The sequence below is a fragment of the Oncorhynchus tshawytscha genome, linkage group LG01, assembly GCF_018296145.1.
Source record: "Oncorhynchus tshawytscha isolate Ot180627B linkage group LG01, Otsh_v2.0, whole genome shotgun sequence".
Lineage (NCBI taxonomy): Eukaryota > Metazoa > Chordata > Actinopteri > Salmoniformes > Salmonidae > Oncorhynchus > Oncorhynchus tshawytscha.
Genome location: NC_056429.1, coordinates 66,715,321 through 66,736,583, shown reverse-complemented (window position 1 = coordinate 66,736,583; position 21,263 = coordinate 66,715,321). Strand labels below are relative to the sequence as shown.

The window sequence follows — 21,263 nt, the reverse complement described above, 5'->3', positions numbered from 1 at the left end:
CAAACCCTCCGAAGATAAAGCTGATCTGGACTGCTGGTCTGTCTGCATATTAGGAAGACAGTGGCCACATAATCATTATATTGACCCAATCATTCACATGTAATGTCATTGTAAGCCAACGTTATCTGACATAACTTTCCTAGGGTTGTCTTCTAGGCTTGGGCGGTATCCAGATTGTCATACCTTCATACCAACCTTGTGCCATACCAAGATATATTCGGTAATACAAGAACTGAACACAAGGGGCACTATTTTAAAACCCTACTGAGCCTTTGTAATCCTAAGGTTAGCAATATTATGTAAACAAGTACATTTAAAATCCCATAGAGAATGCTAACTAAATGCTAACGAGCGCATTGTGAACATTTTATTCAGTCTCTGACCTAAACTATTTGCAAGACAAACATCCAAGCTCGTAAAGTTATGCAAGTAACTCAAAAATGCTACTCACAGTTTGCTTCACACACAAAACAAATATTAGACAGCATAGGTCCCCAGATCCTCAAAAAGTTCTACAGCTGTACCATCAAGAGCATCCTGACCGGTTGCATCACCACCTAGTATGGCAACTGCTCAGCATCCAACCGTAAGGCGCTACCGGGGGTAGTGCATACAGTCCAGTACAACACTGGGGCCAAGCTTTCTGCCATCCAGGACCTATGTACTAGGCGGTGTGTCACGGATCCCTCCGAAACTTTCATCACGCACACCTGTCCCCTATTCCCACAGATTAGTATTTGTATATATGTGCCCTTTGGTTTCCATTGGAGTTCGATTATTGTTACAATGTCCATTGGTGCGTGTGCGTATCTGTGCTGTGTGTTTATGGCTTTTTGCACTTGTGAATACGCAGATGATTACGGGTCTCATCCCGTGTGTTAATCATTGTGCCCGTGTGTTATTTATTTCAGGTACTCCTCACTCTTTTGTTTGGGTTGTGTTTTGTTACGTGTTTGTTTAGTTTTTGTCCCCGTTCCTTTACACGGCACGCCGTAATTGGGTGTAATGTAAAAAACTATTATACATTCCTGCGCCTGTCTCCCGAATCATTCATACCAACATGACACCATTCATACCAACATGACACTGTGTCAGAGGAAGGCCCCAAAAGTGATCAAAGACTTCAGTCACCCAAGTCAGATTGATCTCTCTGCTACCACATGGTAAGCGGTATCTGAGCGCCAAGTCTAGGTCCAAAAGGCACCTTAACAGCTTCTACCCACAAGCCATACGACTGCTGAACAATTCATCTCCCTTTGTTTTTACACTGCTGCTACTTGCTGTTTATTATCTATGCATAGTCACTTTACCCCTTCCTACAATGAATGAATGAAACATTTATTTGTGTCAAATCGCCAATTGGCAACCCATCACTTATGGGATTAATTGACACAAACAATCCAATAATTCACTGTGGTAATTCAGTGATAATTCTTCTTCCGGTGTTATCTGCAGTGTGCATCGCATAAAGAGTGAAAAAATGTAAGGTAAAAATCAACACATAATAGTAAATAAGGTTATCCAAACAATAATTATATCCATAGAGTAGTAAAAAAAATATACATACAATCACATACATACACACTGTATATATACACACATACATACACACACATACATACATACATACATACATACATACATACATACATACATACATACATACATACATACATACATACATACATACATACATACATACATAGACTACGGTTCAAAAGTTTGGGGTCACTTAGACATTTCCTTGTTTTTGAAAGAAAAGCAAATTTTTTTGTCCAATAAAATAACATCAAATTGATCAGAAATACAGTGTAAACATTGTTAACGTTATAGATGACTATTGTACCTGGAAACGGCTAATTTTTTATGGAATATCTACATAGGTGTACAGAGGCCCATTATCAGCAACCATATCTCCTGTGTTCCAATGGCACGTTGTGTTAGCTAATCCAAATTTATAATTTAAAAAATCTAATTGATCATTAGAAAACCCTTTTGCAATTATGTTAGCACAGCTGAAAACTGTTGTTTTGGTTAAAGAAGCAATACAACTGGCCTTCTTTAGACCAGTTGAGTATCTGGAGCATCAGCATTTGTGGATTCGATTACAGGCTCAAAATGGCCAGAAACAAAGACCTTTCTTCTGAAACTCGTCAGTCTATTCTTGTTCTGAGAAAGAAAGGCTATTCCATGCGAGAAATTGCCAAGAAACTGAAGATCTGGTACAACGCTGTGTACTACTCCCTTCACAGAACAGAGCCAACTGGCTCTAACCAGAATAGAAAGAGAATTGGGAGGCCCCGATGTACAACTGAGCAAGAGGACAAGTACATTAGAGTGTCTAGTTTGAGAAACAAGTCCTCAACTAGCAGCTTCATTAAATATACCCGCAAAACACCAGTCTCAGCATCAACAGTGAAATGGTGACTCCGGGATGCTGGCCTTCTAGGCAGAGTTGTAAAGAAAAAGCCATAACTCAGACTGGCCAATAAAAAGAAAAGATTAAGATGGGCAAAACAACACAGACACTGGACAGAGGAACTCTGCCTGGAAGGCCAGCATCCCGGAGTCGCCTCTTCACTGTTGACATCGAGACTGATTTGTTGTACTATTTAATGAAGTTGCTATTGTCACTGAGTGATTAGCAAACCAAATGCACAACTACAGAGCACTTAGCAATTTTTACAGAGTTAACGTAATAGTTATGACACACTACATGGCCAAAAGTATGAGGACACCTGCTAGTCGAACATCTAATTCCAAAATCATAGGCATTAATATGGAGTTGCTGCCCCCTTTTCTGATATCATAGCCTCCACTCTTCTAGGAAGGCTTTCCACTAGATGTTGGAACATTGCTCTGGGGACATGCTTCTATTCAGCCTCAAGAGCATTAGTGAGGGCAGGCACTGATATTGGACGATTAGGCCTGGCTCGCAGTCTGCGTTCCAATTCATCCCAAAGGTGTTCGATGGGGTTAAGGTCAGGGCTCTGTGCAGGCCAGTCAAGTTTTTCCACACCGATCTAGACAAAACATTTCTGTATGGACCTCGCTTTGAGCATTGGGGCATTGTCATGCTGAAACAGGAATGGGCGTTTCCACTTCAGCCGATGCTTGGCATCGCGCATGGTGATGCTAGGCTTGTGTGAGGCTTCTCGGCCATGGAAACCTATTTCATGAAGCTCCCGACAAACAGTTATTGTGCTGACGTTGCTTCCAGAGGCAGTTTGGAACTTGGTAGTGAGTGTTGCAACCTAAGACAGACAATTTCTACACGCTGCAGCACTCGGCGGTCCCGTTCTGTGAGCTTGTGTGACCTACCATTTCGTGGCTGAGCTGTTGTTGCTCCTAGACGTTCCCACTTCACAATAACAGCACTTACAGGTGACTGGGGCAGTGCTAGCAGGGCAGAAATCTGACCAACTGACTTGTTGGAAAGGTGGCATCCTGTGACGGTGCCACCTTGAAAGTCACTGAGCTCTGCAGTAAGGGCCATTCTACTGCCAATGTGTGTCTATGGAGATTGCATGGCTGTGTGCCTGATGATTTTATACTCCTGTCAACAAGGGGTGTGGCTGAAATAGCTGAATCCACTCATTTAAAGGGGTGTCCACATACTTTTGATATTTTAGTGTATCTTGCTGGCAAACATTTTGTTGTGAATTACATAATGTAACTAGATCACCTGGCACGTGCTGCACAACAGTGAGTGACTCACAAGGCTATGTTCTTTCCTCGTTGTGTGCTTGTAAACACATACCATGTGACTGGGGACTACTGGTAATCTTCATAATGAAAAATGATGTGACAGGTGAAATGAAACACGATCTTCTTTATCTCCTAACATATTGCACAAGTTCACTGCTGGTATTTACTTAAAAAGTAGATACAAATATTCAAATGTATTACAAAACTTAAAATAAATAGATTCAGCAGTACTGACTGTATTGAAAAACCATCCTGTGGCTATTTCCAAATACCCCGGTACACGGCATACCAACAAAGCCTTTTGTCCTCACTTGACCAACTGTACCTTCCTATTTATCTACGAGCTAGATTCTATCTAGGTTAAGTCCATTAATCTGACTCTTGTTTTTTAGTTAACGTAGCATATTTAGGTAACATTGTAAACAGCCTGTTGATAGTCCTTTGTCTGTAAAGCCTTTCCTGGAGTACTCATGACTTACAAACTATGTCCTCGTATAACAATACATTCATTTATAGGGTTGTCCTCTCGACTTGATCTACCTGTCTACCTGGTTGCACTGCCTGAAGAAGACTTACTGTCGATACAAAAAATGTAATCCATGGGTGTGTATTTAGTGCTGTTAGGACTGATCACGAGTGACCGCAGCGCCAACACAGAAACCACTGTGCTGCGATTGGTCGGCCCGGTGTGCATCTGCCTTCTAGTGGGATGTCACAATCAATCAATCAAATGTATTTTATGAAGCCCTTTTTAAAATCAGCAGTTTTCACAAAGTGCTTTACAGATGCCCAGCCTAAAACCCCCCAAAACAAGCAATGCAGATACAGAAGCACAGTTGCTAGGAAAAACTCCCTAGGAATGCTGGAACCTGTCCTTTTCTTGTTGTACCTGGTGGAAATGTAAAAGGATAGTGTACAATTTTGTCATTTAAGCCCCTTATACCATTTTTATGTCTCTGCTTGCAATTTCAAGGAAGTTGAAGGTAGTTTTGCAAGCCATTGCTAACTGGCATTAGCACAATGACTGGAAGGTTATGGGAACAGCTCCTATAGACTTCCAGTCATTGCTCTAACACTAGTTAGCAACTTCTTTCAAACTGCACGCAGAGACATAAAAAAGGTATCCATAAGTTCATCTGACTCTGGGGAAGTAGGAAAGATTTTGAAACTTTCACCTCCTTAGTTGGAATCATATCAAACATTTTGAGTGAGTTGACCTCTCAGCCCTCTGAATAGCATTCTGTCAACATCTTGTCCAGTTTATAGTGTTTTCTTTAGTGCATCACCTCTGTTCATTAACTGCCATAGGGTGTCATTTAATTAAAGTACATTACATGAGTGTGTTTTCAAGAGATGGCAATAGAAGGTGGTAAATAAATAGAGTGAATAAGTTTTCCCTTGTGTGTGTTTCAAGGGAGTGATGTATTACTACATTAGGAAGTTGATCATATCCAGTTTATTCCTACCTGCAGGTGAGCTGGGGCTTGTCAAAGCTCTGTGTTATGTTACAGTTACGTTTTGCACAGTGCAGAGACTGTGCACGCAGCATGCCGTTCTTACTTTGTGCATGTTGCTTGGAATTTGTACACGTTGCAATAGTGTTGTGAGGAAATTGAGCCTGCTTTCTAACGCACTGCATCTCAGTGCTTGAGGCGTCGCTACAGACACCCTGGTTCAAATCCGGGCTGTATCACAACCGGCCATGATTGGGAGTCCCATAGGGCGGCGCAAAATTGGCCCAGCGTCATTCGGGTTTGGCCGTCATTGTAAATAATAATTTGTTCTTAACTGACATGCCTAGTTAAATCAAAGTTAAATATATATATATTTTTAAATCACTTCCAATGAGCTCGATAGAGACACGTTGCAAAATGAGACTACAAGAACAAGGAGAGATTCAGAGGAGAGATATTTGGACGGAGAGAGAAAGTGAGAGGGAGAGAAATATAGAGACAGTTGAAGGCAGCCGGTTGTCCTGGCATTACCTCTCTGATTGCCCTGGGTTCAGAGACGCAATGTCAAGAAGTCAGTCTGTCAGCTCCTGTACTGATATAGCTTGGCACGGGACTGTACCACTCTCTCAAAGCACATGATACAGCACATTTATGTGTGATACAGCATGTTCCCTATAGCCTACTATTATGTATTATATATTATGTATTATATATTATATTACTATTATGTATGTACAAGAAAGACGTGTGAAGCTCCTTCCCTTTGTGTTGCCTAACATTGTAAAGTGAGAATCTGATTCTTATGTAAGGCCAAGAATCAACCATGGAAATAATCAATGACATTGAGTTGTGTAGTAGGTGGTGGTGTATTCCCTTCGCTACAGAAACCCTGTTTAATTTCCAATGGTCTTTCAACGTGTGTGTGTGTGTGTGTGTGTGTTCGTTAGAGCGTTGTGTGTGTCTGAGCAGTTTGCATGCATGTGTACTTATGTGTTTGTACTCTTGAATCAAGGCACCCACTCTACCTGCAGTTACACATTATAAAGGGATCTGTGTGCTATTCCTATGAAATGCAGCCAAAGTGGCTCCCTCATACGGAGACCATATGGAGACTAGACAGCTGGGAAAATGTTCCGTCTGTGTGTGCGTGCAAGGTTGCATGCAGTACTGCTTGTGTCTGTGTGCATGCATGAGTGTGCGTGTGAGTGCCTGTGTGTGTGTGTGTGTGTGTGTGTGTGTGTGTGTGTGTGTGTGTGTGTGTGTGTGTGTGTGTGTGTGTGTGTGTGTGTGTGTGTGTGTGTGTGTGTGTGTGTGTGTGTGTGTAGAGAATTAAGGACTAAATGTTCTGTTCACCAACTGGGTTTTGTAGGAAAGGGGCGGTGGCTGATGTAGACCGAACACACACAGTAACACAATATAGTAATTTGCTCTGTCCTGGTGTAGTTCAGAAACACTGTGCAGAAACACAGCCTCTGTGTGTTTACTGGGCATTAGCCCAAACATTCACAGTTGTATGGTACCGTACATTATGTTAAAATTTCCTGTGTTATTGTGTTGCCCTAATATATTCATTTTCACTGAGTTATGTGCAGTGATTTCATATATTGTCTGGGCATTGTTAGATGGCTCAGGATAATAGATTTTTGACACTGGTCCTGCTTTGGTAAAAACCAATCACCTAAAATGGTCTAAACTGTCTGTGAATCAGTGTATTGTCCTTACCTCTGTGCGTCAGCTCATGGGTCTCGCTGTGTACAACAGCATTTGCCTGGACATCTAGTTCCCTCCATACTGCTACAGCAAGCTCTTGGCTCCACACATCGTGCCAAGTGACCAGAATACTCCTGCCAGCATGGCAACCACTACGCTGGGCGACCTGCATCAGGTTATTCCAGTTCGTCTTCTACGATTGCTTCATCTCAAGCACATCATTTAGTGTAATACACTTTCTCTGAGGATAGGCATCCTCATTAGAATAGGTAAATTAGCCTGCAGACCAGTGTGGGTTTTAGGGGGTTAAAGTGAGGATCACAATACCCCAGTTAACCAGCAGGGGGACCAACCATTCAGCTTTCTGTCTTTACTCCCAAACGTTTTCCTCTGGACTGGATCCAACCTCTGAAAGTCCTCTGAATGAATTAACATTTACATTCAATCTGTCCAATGTGAATCAACTCTCAGGTCACCATTGCTGACATTGTTTTTTTTGTTGGTATAAGAGTTTTGTTTTAATTGTTAAACTGTGCCAGATTCCTGCCTCTTTTTTAAATGTATATTTTGGCTTTGTTCATAGTTACATAAGAGTGAGGCATTTTTCTCTCCCCTATCTGTCCTAAAAAAAACATGTTAATAACACTGTGGCTTCAATGAAGCAGGTTGGCGGGCCTGGCATACTCTAAGTGCCACAGTAATTCTGCACTGGCTCTCTTGGGGTGTGACAGGCAGGCACAGCCATGACACTGTACGACCGATCAGAAATCGTGCCCTCACCTTATGTAATTAATTTGCAGTTGGGCTGAATAAGAAGACGGTTAAAAGTTGTTTGCAGTACAGTCCCATCTGAAAAGTCAATTGTGTTGAATGGTTGAATGGTTTGCTGAATACACATTTCTCCAGACACAGATGATCAGCTTTCAAACAGAAGCTTGGTAACATAATGCGCACATTCATGCAGGCACACATAGTAGTATATCACCCGTGTGCATTCTGTTGACAGTAAGCAATAAAAGTGACATACAGTATTTTCCATTTCTGAACCTGGCAAATGGGCTTGGAGAGCTGCTCAGCTATAAGGGCAATTCGAGGAAGACTTCTAGCTGACCTTCCAGGTTATTTTTTTTTACCTCAGTTTATTTAGTAAATATTTTCTTAATTCAATTTCTTGAACTGTATTGTTGTTAAATAGGCGTCCCGCCAGCGGGACACCAGTCGACAACATCTGGTGAAATTGGAGGGCGCGCAATTCAAATAGATAATCGTAATATTAAACATTCATGAACATACACGTATCTTATATAATTTAAAAGGTTAAATTCTTGTTAATCTAACTGCGTTGTCCGATTTACAATAGGCTTTTTAGCGAAAGCATACCATGCAACTGTTTGAAGATGGCACCCCACATCAAAATATTTTTCAAACAGCACAGGCTTCATAAAATCACAAATAGCGATTTAAATAAATCACTTACTTTGAAAATCTTCCTCTGCTTGCAATCCCAAGGGTCCCAGCTACAACATGATTGGTTGTTGTTATAAAATCCTTCTTTATATCCCAAAAAGTCTGTTTAGTTGGCGCCATCAATTTCAGTAATCCACTCATTCAACATGCAGACAAAGGAGTCCAAAAAGCTACCACTAAACTTTGTTCAAACAAGTCAAACTACATTTCTATTTAATCCTCAGGTATCCTAAAATGTAAATAAACTATAATATTTCAAACAGAAAGAAGTATGTTCAGTTGTAAAAGTAAAATTAGTTAGTAAGTGCGTGCCAACAGACTGATTTTGAACTGGGAGTCTTTGTACAAAAACCCCAAATTCTTGTTTGTTTTTGAAGAAACAAGCCTGAAACAATGAACAAAGACTGTTGACATCTAATGGAAGCCATAGGAATTGCATTCTGGGAGCTGGAATTACATAGAACCCATAGCTTTCCATTATAAGAACCTGGGAGCTCAACAAAAAAAATCTGTTTGGTTTTTCTTTGGAATTTCACCTGCCATATCAATTGTGTTATAGTCTAAGACATTATTTTAACATTTCTAGAAGCTTCCATGTGTTTTCTATCAAATGCTACCAATTATATGCATATCCTGGCTTCTGGGCCTGAGTAACACTATCCAATGCTACCAATTATATGCATATCCTGGCTTCTGGGCCTGAGTAATAGGCAGTTTACTTTGGGCACGTCAGTCAGTCAGGAAAATAGACCCTAGCTCTAAGAAGTTATTTAGGGCTTTTAAGTAAGCATTTCACTGTAAAATCTACACCTGTAGATGTAAAATGTGATTTGATTTGATCTCCTTTCCTATTTATTACCTGTGCAAGGGCAACAGTGCACCAGGGGTCCGATTCCAACCTGAGTTATGCATGCGTAAATGGAACATAATTACCTTTTTATGCACTTTTCTCGCCATGCGTATTCTGACTTTGAATTTAAGCATGAGAATAGCATGCTCTTCACCCGCGATTAGTTTGGGGTGTAGATCTAATGAATTAAGGTGTGGCAGAGGTGTCTACAGATACACCATATTCTGTACTTGACTTAATTCCCAAATAGTTCCACCACCTTTATACATGAGGAAACCGTGAGTAAGGTCTATCGAACATACCAGTTCCAAGTGGAAAAAGCATCTACTTTCAGTTAGAAATAACACCATTCTCCAAGCACTGTAATTTACAACTTGATTAGAGCTATTAATAAGAACTAGGTAAATTAATAATCCATTTGGATAAGGGAATTGTAAATATATGGAGATTTCAAGGTAGTTACAGTTAAATGGCTGTGATAGGAGAAAGCTGAGGACGGATCAACACCATTGTAGTTACTCCACAATGCAGACCTAAATGACAGTGAAAAGAAGGAAGCCTGTACAGAATAAAAAATATTCCAAAACATGCATCCTGCTTGCAATGAGGCACTAAAGTAATACTGCAAAAAATGTGGCAAAGAAATGTATTTTTCGTCCTGAATACAAAGCATTATGTTTGGGGCAAGTCCAACACAACACTACTGGGTTTCACTCTTCATATTTTCAAGCGTATTGATGGCTGCATCATGTTATAGGTATGCTTGTCATTGGCAAGAACTAGGGAGTTTTTTAGGATAAAAAAATGAATAGAGCTAAGCACAGGCAGTGTCCCAGAGGAAAGCCTGGTTCAGTCTGCTTTCCAACAGACACTGGGAGACAAATCCACCTTTCAGCAGGACAATAACCTAAAACGCAAGGCCAAATATATACTGGAGTTACTTACTAAGACAACATTGAATGTTCCAGAGTGACCTAGTTACAGTTTTGACTTAAATCGGCTTGAAAATCTATAGCAAGAATTGCATTTTTTTGTCTAGCAACGATCAGCAACCAACTTGACAGAACTTGGAAAACTTTAAAAATAATAAATGGGAAAATATTGTACAATTCAGGTGTGCAAAGTTCTTAGATACTTACCCAGAAAGACACAGTTGTAATCACTGCCAAATCTGATTCTAACATGAATTGACTCAGAAGGTTGAATACCTATCTAATCAAAACATATTAGTGTTTTAATTCCCATTAATAAATAATTCCAACTAAATCCATTTTAATCCCACTTTGTAATAACATCATGTGGAAAAAGTCAAGGGGTGTGAATGCTTTCCGTAGGCAACGTCTAAGAGTTCTGAACTCTTACCTGGTCGAGGCCTTGATTTTCATCATTGGATGTGAACCTTAATCTCAGTATTGGAACAACAATAACTAATCAACTGACTGTGAATATGTCATTATTGTGATTTTAGACAGCCTGGGAGTGTCTTTATTTACATTTCTATGCCTTGTCTGCATTAGTAAGGTAAGAATGTATGAGGTCAAATTCAGTCAGCACTCTTTTATTGATCTATCACCACTTGTCATGAGTTAAGTTGTCACACCTCTGAACTTTTATGATACTGAGTTAAAGATCTTTGTAATGTGCATTTTGGCCTCTGAGTCAAGGCCCAGGTCATGGTCTCATGGTCTTTCACCATCTTACTGGGTGAAGTGTCTTTCACTCTTATTGAGGCAGAGGTTCAGTATACTCACTGAACCGTATTCAGTTCACACACACCATCATCCATTACTCCTCTAAAAAACAGCTTATATATGCTATATCCTTCACTTACCCGCTGAGTTAAACACCAGAACAAATACATTATCTATACCCCTGGTTACTGATTACAGTAGGCTATTTTTAAGCCCACATGTTTACCGTAAGTGAATGTTGACCATTAACTTATATAAGCTTTGGCCTTTCACAGGAAATTCACTCTCTTTTTGTAAAGATAATGAGTGTGTGATTGTATCTAGGTTTTCCAAGAGGAGCTTGGCGTGGTCAAGTCCTATAACCTGAAACCTGGAGGTGACAAGATCCTAGTCAACAAACAGAACGGATGATCTCCGCAAGTGTAGTTCCCACCGTGAAGCATGGAGGTAGAGGTGTTATTGTGTGGGGGTGCTTTGCTGGTGACACTGTCAGTGATTTTTTTAGAATTCAAGGCACACTAAACGAGCATGAATACCACGGCATTATGCAGATACACCATCCCATCTGGTTTGCACTTAGTGGGACTATCATTTACTATCATTTTAGTAGGCTAAAATATGAGAGGTAAACATACAGGGGCCACAGGATGTGCTTTGTTTTGTTCCATCCCATCTCTAACACAGCTTATTCAATGAATCAAATGGTCATGGTTGTCTATTTAAAACATGATACAATGAAATCAAGCTTTGAACCTCCAGGACTAGATTTCTGTTCAAAAAACAGAGATGTGCCATTCACTTAAATCTAATTCCCCTTAGTGTGTCTTTTTCTGTTCTACATGTTATGTCACAAGGCTCCTCTTTGTGTTTGAGTATATGTCTCCTCTATTTGTGGGCGTGAGTGGTTTATTAAATTATTTTCTTTCTCTGCAGAATATGTTCAGCTGTACACTGATTTCCTACTGAACACGTCCATTTACAAGCAGTTTGCAGCCTTCTATCATGGCTTCCATAGTGTGTGTGCATCAGACGCTATGATGGTGAGTCAGGTCTTCTCTCTGCGTTCTGTGGGGGGTGGGGTAAAAGTCAGCTCGGCTCTCAGGTTCTTTGAGGTCTTTCGGTATGTAAAGTACAATAAGAGTTATTCACGTCACTGTGGACAGAAAATATCCAGATGAACATTCTGATATGGGTTTATAACTTGAACATTCTGAAACAGGTTTATAACTTGAACATTCTGATACAGGTTTATAACTTGAAAATTCTGATACACGTTTATAACTTTAACATTCTGATACAGGTTTAGAACTCATGCAGTTCTGAGTAACAGATTGAGAACGAATTGAGTCTGTTCTGAGGGCAAAAAGGGGTGCAACTCAATATTAGGAAGGTTTTCCCAATATTTTGTATACTCAGTGTATGTGCTGATGTGTCACGATCGTTTAGAGAGGGATTGGACCAAGGTGCAGCGTGGTAGGCATACATTTAACAGGCCTTCATGGTTGAACTGCTGCAAAGAAACCACTACTAAAGGACACCAATAATAAGAAGAGACTTGCTTGGGCCAAGAAACATGAGCAATGGACATTAGACCAGGGGAAATCTGTCCTTGGTCTGATGAGTTCAAATTTGAGATTATTGGTTCCAACCGCTGTGTCTTTGTGAGACGCAGAGTAGGGGAATGGATGATCTCCGCAAGTGTTGTTCCCAACGTGACGCATGGAGGAAGAGGTGTTATTGTGTGGGGGTGCTTTGCTGTTGACACTGTCAGTGATTTATTTTGAATTCAAGGCACACTAAACCAGCATGACTACCATGGCATTATGCAGATACGCCATCCCATCTGGTTTGCACTTAGTGGGACTATCATTTATTTTTCAACAGATCAATGTCCCAACACACCTCCAGGCTGTGTAAGGGCTATTTGACCAAGAAGGAGAGTGATGGAGTGCTGCATCAGATGACCTGGCCTCCACAATCACCCGACCTCAACCCAATTGAGATGGTTTGGGATGAGTTGGACCACAGAGTGAAGGAAATGCAGCCAACAAGTGCTCAGCATATGTGGGAATAACTTCAAGACTGTTGGAAGATGGTTTGGGATAAGTTGGACTGAAACAAGACTGTTGGAAAAACATTCCAGGTGAAGCTGGTTGAAAGAATGCCAAGTGTGTGCACAGCTGTCATCAAGGCAAAGGATGGCTACTTTGGAGCATCTAAAATATGAAATATATTTAGATTTGTTTAACACTTTTTTGTTTCGTACTGTACATGATTCCATATGTATTATTTAATAGTTTTGATGTCTTCTCTATTACTCTACAATGTAGAAAAAAGTAAACATAAAGAAAAACCCTTGAATGAGTAGGTGTGTCCAAACTTTTGACTGGTATTCCATATATATTCACACATACATACAGTCGGGAACATGCGGCAAATCTGTCAGTGAACAGCGTGTAGACAATACAGGCCTTTGGCAATATTTCAAATAAAATCGCTGAAAACAAAGGTTGGAAAGCAAATGGCTCCTGCTGGAAAGAGAAGACAGTAATCTGTATGCTGTAGGCTACCAAAATATCTGATCAACTTCCAAATATTGAGTGAGATAGGCTTTTGGCACAAATGTTTCGGCCATCTCCGGTGAGTGAGCATATCATTGGTCGAGTCAGTGAAACTGAAAAGCATGTTTAGGACTATAATTTCCTCCTCATATTGTAGCCTATAATATGTGGGTCTCCACAATGCTAGGCCTAGGCTGTTGATGGATTCAAGACAAGGGCCTTTTTATTGATCTCAGATTCTCAGTTTGTCAGTGTCAAAGTAGCCTGTATATTCTGCCAGTCTCCAGTCATGTACTTAGAATTGCATGCGTTTAGAAAATGATTTTTTTTCCAGATCCTAGGCTACAAAACATTTTCCCCAACCCTACTGCAATGATATGCATGCGATGCTTTAATATAAGAGCCAATTTATGGAGGGTGTGACACTAACATATCCTCCGGAGGCACGTAAAGGCCAAATTAAGCTCCATACCGCATCTGTGTGCCCCCCAAATTTTGTAACAATGCGGAAGGCTCCGTATAGCTCCGCATTGACATGATTGGTTGACGGTAGGTGGTGGCGGGAGGTCCTGTATAAACACAAACTCACTTCCTTGACAACTTCCTTCACAACAGCTCTGCTGAATGCACTTACTGCAGAGGCCGTATCACCATAAATGCTGCACGCATGGCCAATGCAGACGTCGGAATGACCATGCAGCGCCTTTTAAGGTGATTTTATTTCTCATGCGTTCTTGTACCTCAGAGCTCACCAGGTCACCCCACTCCAGCTCACTTTTTGTTCCAGTACCTCCCGATTTACAAATTGGCATATACTAAATAATATGTGCAAAATTAGTTTTAATATAGAATGGGCCATTATCATGCACCTGTCTGAAACAGGGGCATGGTAAAAAAAAAAAGATCATATGCACTTGAATAGCAAATGGAGGACACTTTTCCCATGGTTCATTTTCATGCCAGCAAGGTAGGCTACCCCAGTTGTAAAGCGAAGCAATGTGCTTAATATTAGGTAAGTTGATAAATAAATACAGAAGGCCTAGTGATAAGAAAGCTGAACGGATCATCCGATTTCTAATAGAGTCCATCAAAACTCAGTTTTCTTACGCGATTGCATAGCCTATAGAAATGTTCAGCAACTGGAACACTTATTTCATTCCATGCATCAACCAGCTATGAGGAGCTGGCTGTCGCAGTGCAACAGGTTATTCGATTTCACTAAAACTCAATGCCAGAGCTCTCATTAAGTGTTTCATTTGATTTTCGAAACTATTTGCATTGATGTCAGAGTGATTAGAGGGACAATAGAGCGCTGAGTAATGGCCATTAGCAACTGGCAAGTTTGGTATGCTACTAATGACCATCAAAGGCATCAGAGAACTATTTTGGAGAAGCCTATTTACCACGACTCAATCATCACTGGAATTTGACTGTGGTCATGACACCGGACTGCCGGTGTGGAGGTGATAAGTTCCCAGTAACAGCCCTAGGCACACCTTGTGTTGTGGTTATGCAGCTGCTGAGACTTGAGGAGGTGGAAATCCTGGTATGTGGGACTCCAGAGCTGGGCATGAGCGCCCTGCAGAAAGCAGCTCAGTATGAGGGCTACAGCAAATCTGACCTCACAGTATGGTGAGTGTCATGCACATAAAACTCCCAGTGCACCTAATCTATACAACTGTTCAGTATTTTTCAATCTTTCACCTGGCAAACATCCCCAGATCCTCCCCTCACCATGCCGTGTGACTTTCTGACCTTAGTTCTGTTGTTATGTCTTTGTTTAGTATGGTCAGGGCTTGAGTTGGGTGGGTTGTCTATGTTCATTTTTCTATGATTTGGGATTTCTGTGTTTGGCCTGGTATGGTTCTCAATCAGAGGCAGCTGTCAATTGTTGTCCCTGATTTAGAACCATACTTAGGTAGCCTGGTTTCACTTTTTAGTTGTGGGTAATTATTTTCTGTGTTTGTGCCACACGGGACTGTTTCGTTTGTTTCACTTTGTAATTTTGTATTTTGTAGTGTTCAGTTTTACATATTAAAATGGACACTTACCACTCTGCAAATTGGTCCGATCTCTCTTACTCCTCGTCAGAAGAAGAGGACGAGCGGTACAGAATCACCCACCACCAAAGGACCAAGAAGCGTGGTAACGGGCAGCAACAGCGATCTCAGGACTCCTGGACATGGGAGGAGATTCTGGACGGCAAGGGACCATGGGCACAGGCTGGAGAGTATCGCCGCCCCAAGGCAGAGCTGGAGGCAGAGAAAGCCAAGAGGCGGTGGTATGAGGAGGCAGCGCGGTTGGAAGCCCAAGAGGCAGCCCCAAAAATTTATTGGAGGGGGCACACGGGGAGTGTGATGAAGTCAGGTAGGAGACCTGCGCCAACTCCCTGTGCTGACCGTGGAAAGAGAGGGACCGGGCAGGCACCGTGTTATGCCGTGAGGCGCACGCAGGCATAGCCCGGTGCGGTACATAGCAGCGCCTCGTATCGGCCGGGCTAGAGTGGGCATCGAGCCAGGTGCCATGAAGCCGGCTCAGTGCATCTGGTCTCCAGTGCGTCTCCTCGGGCCAGGGTACATGGCACCAGCTCTACGCATGGTGTCTCCAGTTCGCCAGCACAGCCCAGTGCGGGCTATTCCAGCTCGCCGTACTGGTCTGGCTACGGGGAGCATTCAGCCAGGTAGGGTTGGGCAGGCTAGGTGCTCGAGACCTCCAGTGCGCCTTCACGGTCCGGTCTATCCGGTGCCACCTCCATGCACCAGCCCTCCGGTGGCAGCCCCTCGCACCAGGCTGTCTCTCCGTCTCCTCCATACAGGTGCCCCCGCCTGTCCAGTGCTGCCAGAGTCTTCCTCCTGCCCAGCGCTGCCAGAGTCTTCCTCCTGCCCAGAGCTGCCAGAGGCTTCCTCCTGCCCAAAGCTGCCAGAGGCTTCCGTCTGTCCGGCGCTGCCAGAGTCTCCCGTCTGCCCGGCGCTGCCAGAGTCTCTCGTCTGTCCTGGAGCTGCCAGAGTCTCCCGTCTGTCCCGGAGCTGCCGGAGTCTCCCGTCTGTCCCGGAGCTGCCGGAGTCTCCCGTCTGTCCCGGAGCTGCCGGAGTCTCCCGTCTGTCCCGGAGCTGCCGGAGTCTCCCGTCTGTCCCGGAGCTGCCGGAGTCTCCTGTCCATTTGGGACCCATTGCTACGGGCCCCAGTACGAAGTCGACGGCGAGTGTCGCCGCTCTAAGGAGGCCATGGAGGCGGTTAAGGAGGCGGGGAAAGACTATGTTGGAGTGGGGTCCACGTCCCACGCCAGAGCCGCCACCGCGGACAGACACCCACCCAGACCCTCCCCTATAGGTTCAGGTTTTGCGGCCATAGTCCGCACCTTTGGGAGGGGGTACTGTCACGTTCTGACCTTAGTACTGTTGTTATGTCTTTGTTTAGTGTGGTCAGGGCATGAGTTGGGTGGGTTGTCTATGTTCCTTTTTTTATGATTTGGGATTTCTGTGTTTGGCCTGGTATGGTTCTCAATCAGAGGCAGCTGTCAATCGTTGTCCCTGATTGAGAATCATACTTAAGTAGCCTGGTTTCACTTTTGAGTTGTGGGTGTTTATGTTCCGTGTTAGTGTTTGTGCCACACGGGACTGTTTCGTTTATTTCACTTTGTTATTTTGTATTTTGTAGTGTTCAGTTTTACATATTAAAATGGACACTTACCACTCTGCAAATTGGTCCGATCTCTCTTACTCCTCGTCAGAAGAAGAGGACGAGCGTTACACCGTGGAGTACTACAAAGCCTTTAGCAACAAGCCATTATGACAGACCCATTATGCTATAGGGTCTTTCACTCTGTACTACTTTCACTCTATACTACCTCCACTCTGCCGACTGTCCAGTCAGTGCAGTTGTTGCCCCACCATAACTCATCTCTGCCAACCTGTGCCACTTTACAGCTGCATGCGTTTCCGGTCCCTTTCAGACCTGTTTTACTCTAGCTGCACTCCCTCCCCTTCCCCCTTGGGGACCAATCACTTGCTTTCATTTGAAAGTCAACCTTAGCATAGCTCTTCAGTTGACCTTTCCTATTACACAAGTCTATGCATTCACTTTTCCTATTACATGAGTCAATGCAGTGTGATGCAACATAACTCAACTTCTCAAGGAGCTGTACACTCTTAGAAGAAAATGAGCTATCTAGAACCTAAAAGGGGTCTTCGGCTGTCCCCATAGGATAACCATTTGAAGGACCCCTTTTGGTCCCAGGTAGAACCCTTTCCACAGATGGTTCTACATGGATCCCAAAAGAGTTCTACCTGGAACCAAAAAAGGGTTCTTCTATGGGGACAGCTGTAGAACCCTTTTGGGACCCTTTTTTGTAAGAGTGTAGTTCACTCTCAATTTCATGCAATCGTGAGTGATGTTACAACAGCCGTCTAAATGTAGGTCTTGACTTGCTGCCATAACATAATAGTCACATTGGCTGTGTTTTACATTGCCTGTCTGGAATTATTTATTGACACCACCTGTTTGTGTGTGTGTTTAGCCATTTCTGGGACGTGGTACTGGCCTTCCCCTTGGAGCTGCAGAAGAAGCTGCTCCACTTCGCCACAGGAAGTGACCGTGACCCATGGGAGGGTTTGTTGACCTAAACTTCAAGATCGCCAAGATCGACGTGTCCACTGACTGGTACTATAGTCATCTCATCACTCATTGCCTCTTACTCTCATATATATCCAACAATATAATTTAGAACAATATCCAAACACAAAATAAACATTTTAGACTGTAACATAGACTAACAATACTGTTCAAGGAGGGAAACAAGGTACAGCATACTATGGGGAATTGCACTCTCAAGGCTTTGGTTGAAGGATCTGCAATCACGCCTGACAAGGCCAATGAAATCCATGCCTCGCTGGAAGCCCTGTCTTCCACAGATGACAAGCTTGAGGCTCTGATTCATTCCTTTCATTTAATATCGCTCTTCACTGAGCCCAGGAACGGGTGGTAGGGGGCCAAACAGTATAGTCATAATGCTACGTTCCTTTTATGTCAGTCAACTTCGGTACAACATACTATGGGGAAATGTAATCGCTCCCCAAGCCGACCCCAACGGATGCTAAATGAAATGGCCCTTGGCACACCAGCCAGACCTGACCCTGCCAGATGAGGCAGTCTGGGTATTGTGCAGATGGCGTGCTGCCTAGTGACTTTCCCCTGTCCCAAACGTAAGCACACTGTGTGCTAAACTGGGAGCAGTGACATCCAAGCGATTAAAACCTCACAAAAGTGTGTGATGATGCCCAACTCGCCGTAGCACAAATATCTCCTATAGTCAACCTTTTGACAAACCCATCCTGGTGCAGTTGAGACAAGTTCTGAGAGAGTACCTGCCCTTGATGTGAATGGTGCATATGTACAAACCCAACAACTACTTTGACTACTGTGGTATAGTGTAGAGAGGGAGCTAGAAACGTATTGACGCCCGAGTGTCCCTCATCCTGCTGATGCATCTCTGTGTTAGAAATGGAAACACCACCCACATCCTGTATTAGGAGGAAACTCACAAGAAAAATCTTTCACTTGTCTGCAAGACAATAATATTCAATCGTCCTATTGTCAAGGTAATCATTCACAAAGTCCTTTAAAAGTGACCAGCTCTTCCATACTGGTATCAGTCCCACATAGATAACTATTAGAAATGATGTTCTGACAGTCTGCCGGTAGTGAGGAATTCTTCTTCCCTTCCACTGGTTGCACTTCACCAGGGATCTTTTGCCGTTTCAGGTACAGTCAATCTTCTTCCCTTCCACTGGTTGCACTTCACCAGGGATCTTTTGCCGTTTCAGGTACAGTCAATCTTCTTCCCTTCCACTGGTTGCACTTCACCAGGGATCTTTTATCGTTTCAGGTACAGTCAATCTTCTTCCCTTCCACTGGTACAGGGATCTTTTATCGTTTCAATCAATTTCTTCCCTTCCACTGGTTGCACTTCACCAGGGATCTTTTATCGTTTCAGGTACAGTCAATCTTCTTCCCTTCCACTGGTTGCACTTCACCAGGGATCTTTTATCGTTTCAGGTACAGTCAATCTTCTTCCCTTCCACTGGTTGCACTTCACCAGGGATCTTTTACCGTTTCAGGTACAGTCAAGGGATATTGCTGCAGCCTCAGATGATAGATTCTCATGACCTGTAACGAAGGAAAGAAAACAGTGAAGGTCCTGGTTTCAAGAGATATTCATATTTCACATAGATTTCCCTAAGTAATCATGTCCCGATTTTCAAGATTTTTTTTTATTTTTTAGATTTCACCTAGAAATCCCTAATATGACGACTGCAGTATACAACATAGAAGCTTATCAGGTTCTGATCACCTTACTATGCTTCTTCACCCAAGATTGAGTCCTAATTGCTAATCAATCAGCTCTTTATTCTCCAGGCTCCGCTTTGTCATCAAAATGGACAACCTTGAAATGATCGACATGTATCCATTGTGATTTTCCCTGGACTTTTACTGTGGACCTCGTTATCAGCAAAACTTGATAATTACCTTCCCATTTTAGCCCTAATGTCTCTGTCATATATTTTTTTACCATCACCCACTGTCCTGGCACTACGTCATGTCCCCGTTCTGGAGTTATTCCCCATTAGAGAGTTGTATGCAATAGTTAAGCATTGTGTCGCTCAAAGTGAACATCTGCTTTTCTCAAATCTAACATGCCTGGTAGTGACATTGACCATTGTAGTCACTGCCCAGCCTACCTTCCTCACACCCCCCTTCACAATGCTTGAACGGTCTGTGTATAAGATAAACTCAGGGTTTTCCAACAAATTACTCTATAAACTCATCAGAGAGCTGATCCAAAACAAGTCACAACAGTCGTGTTCAAGTAATGCACTATGTTTGTCTATTGCTGTGCTTTGATGAAGATCAGATCAAATTTGATGACCAATTTATGCAGAAATCCAGGTAATTCCAAAGGGTTCACATACTTTTTCTTGCCACTGTATATGTTTTGCATAAGATATGGGCAATACAGTGACTTCAGCACCCGTATCTACTAAAAGAATAGACTGCAAAATTGTTAACCATCATGTTCACAAATATTACAACCGATTTTATATGTACACCAGGTGAGATGGGACGTAAAGAGGGGGTCTGTGAGTTTACCTCTAAAGCATCCAGCAAACTCTGCTGCTGAGACGGAGAGAGGTTCTTAAATTTCAGCACCAGCATTGTGTCGTTGGGGCTGTTGCCTTGATTCCATTTTCCCTTAGACGGGCCCTGCTTCTCCTGGCCACTTCTCATAGAATCACATTTTCTTTTCCAACAGTCTCGTTGCCAGTGACCAGAAATCCCGCAATTATGACATAAACCAGGTTTCTCTTCTACTGAACGAATAATGTTGTTGGTTTCACTCGGAAACTGCACAACTCTGATACCCTCATCTCGTGGATGCTTAAACGTTTTTGACCATTCATGCAACTGTTTTGGAGATGCTGATTTATGTGTGATTACTGTCACTAGAGGTTTATCTTTACTATCTTTTACAGCCTGTGTTCTGGTTGGCCTAAGACATTGTTCATCACTGCTGTCAGAATCTATTGACTCAAAGCCAGGCAATGCTGACCAGATGCTTCAAACCTGATCTGCCTTGCACAACTCAGTGTGAGGATAGATAGAGGGAACAGAGAGGCCACAGGTGGGGGTCACATCTGACTTTTTCACCCGTGTCTCCTCCTCTACTTTTAAATGGTTCTTTATATCACTAGAGAGTGAATTTAAAATCTGTTTCCCACTCACATCCGGAAGAGCTGGTCTACCCTTTTCCAGAGTGGTTTTCTCA

General features: G+C 42.7%; 1 pseudogene; it reads left to right on the top strand.

Annotated features, from left to right (window-relative positions):
* Window positions 1–19,913, top strand: part of LOC112260912 — a 37,944-nt pseudogene extending 18,031 nt beyond the window's left edge.
* Window positions 19,914–21,263: the final 1,350 nt, after the last annotated feature.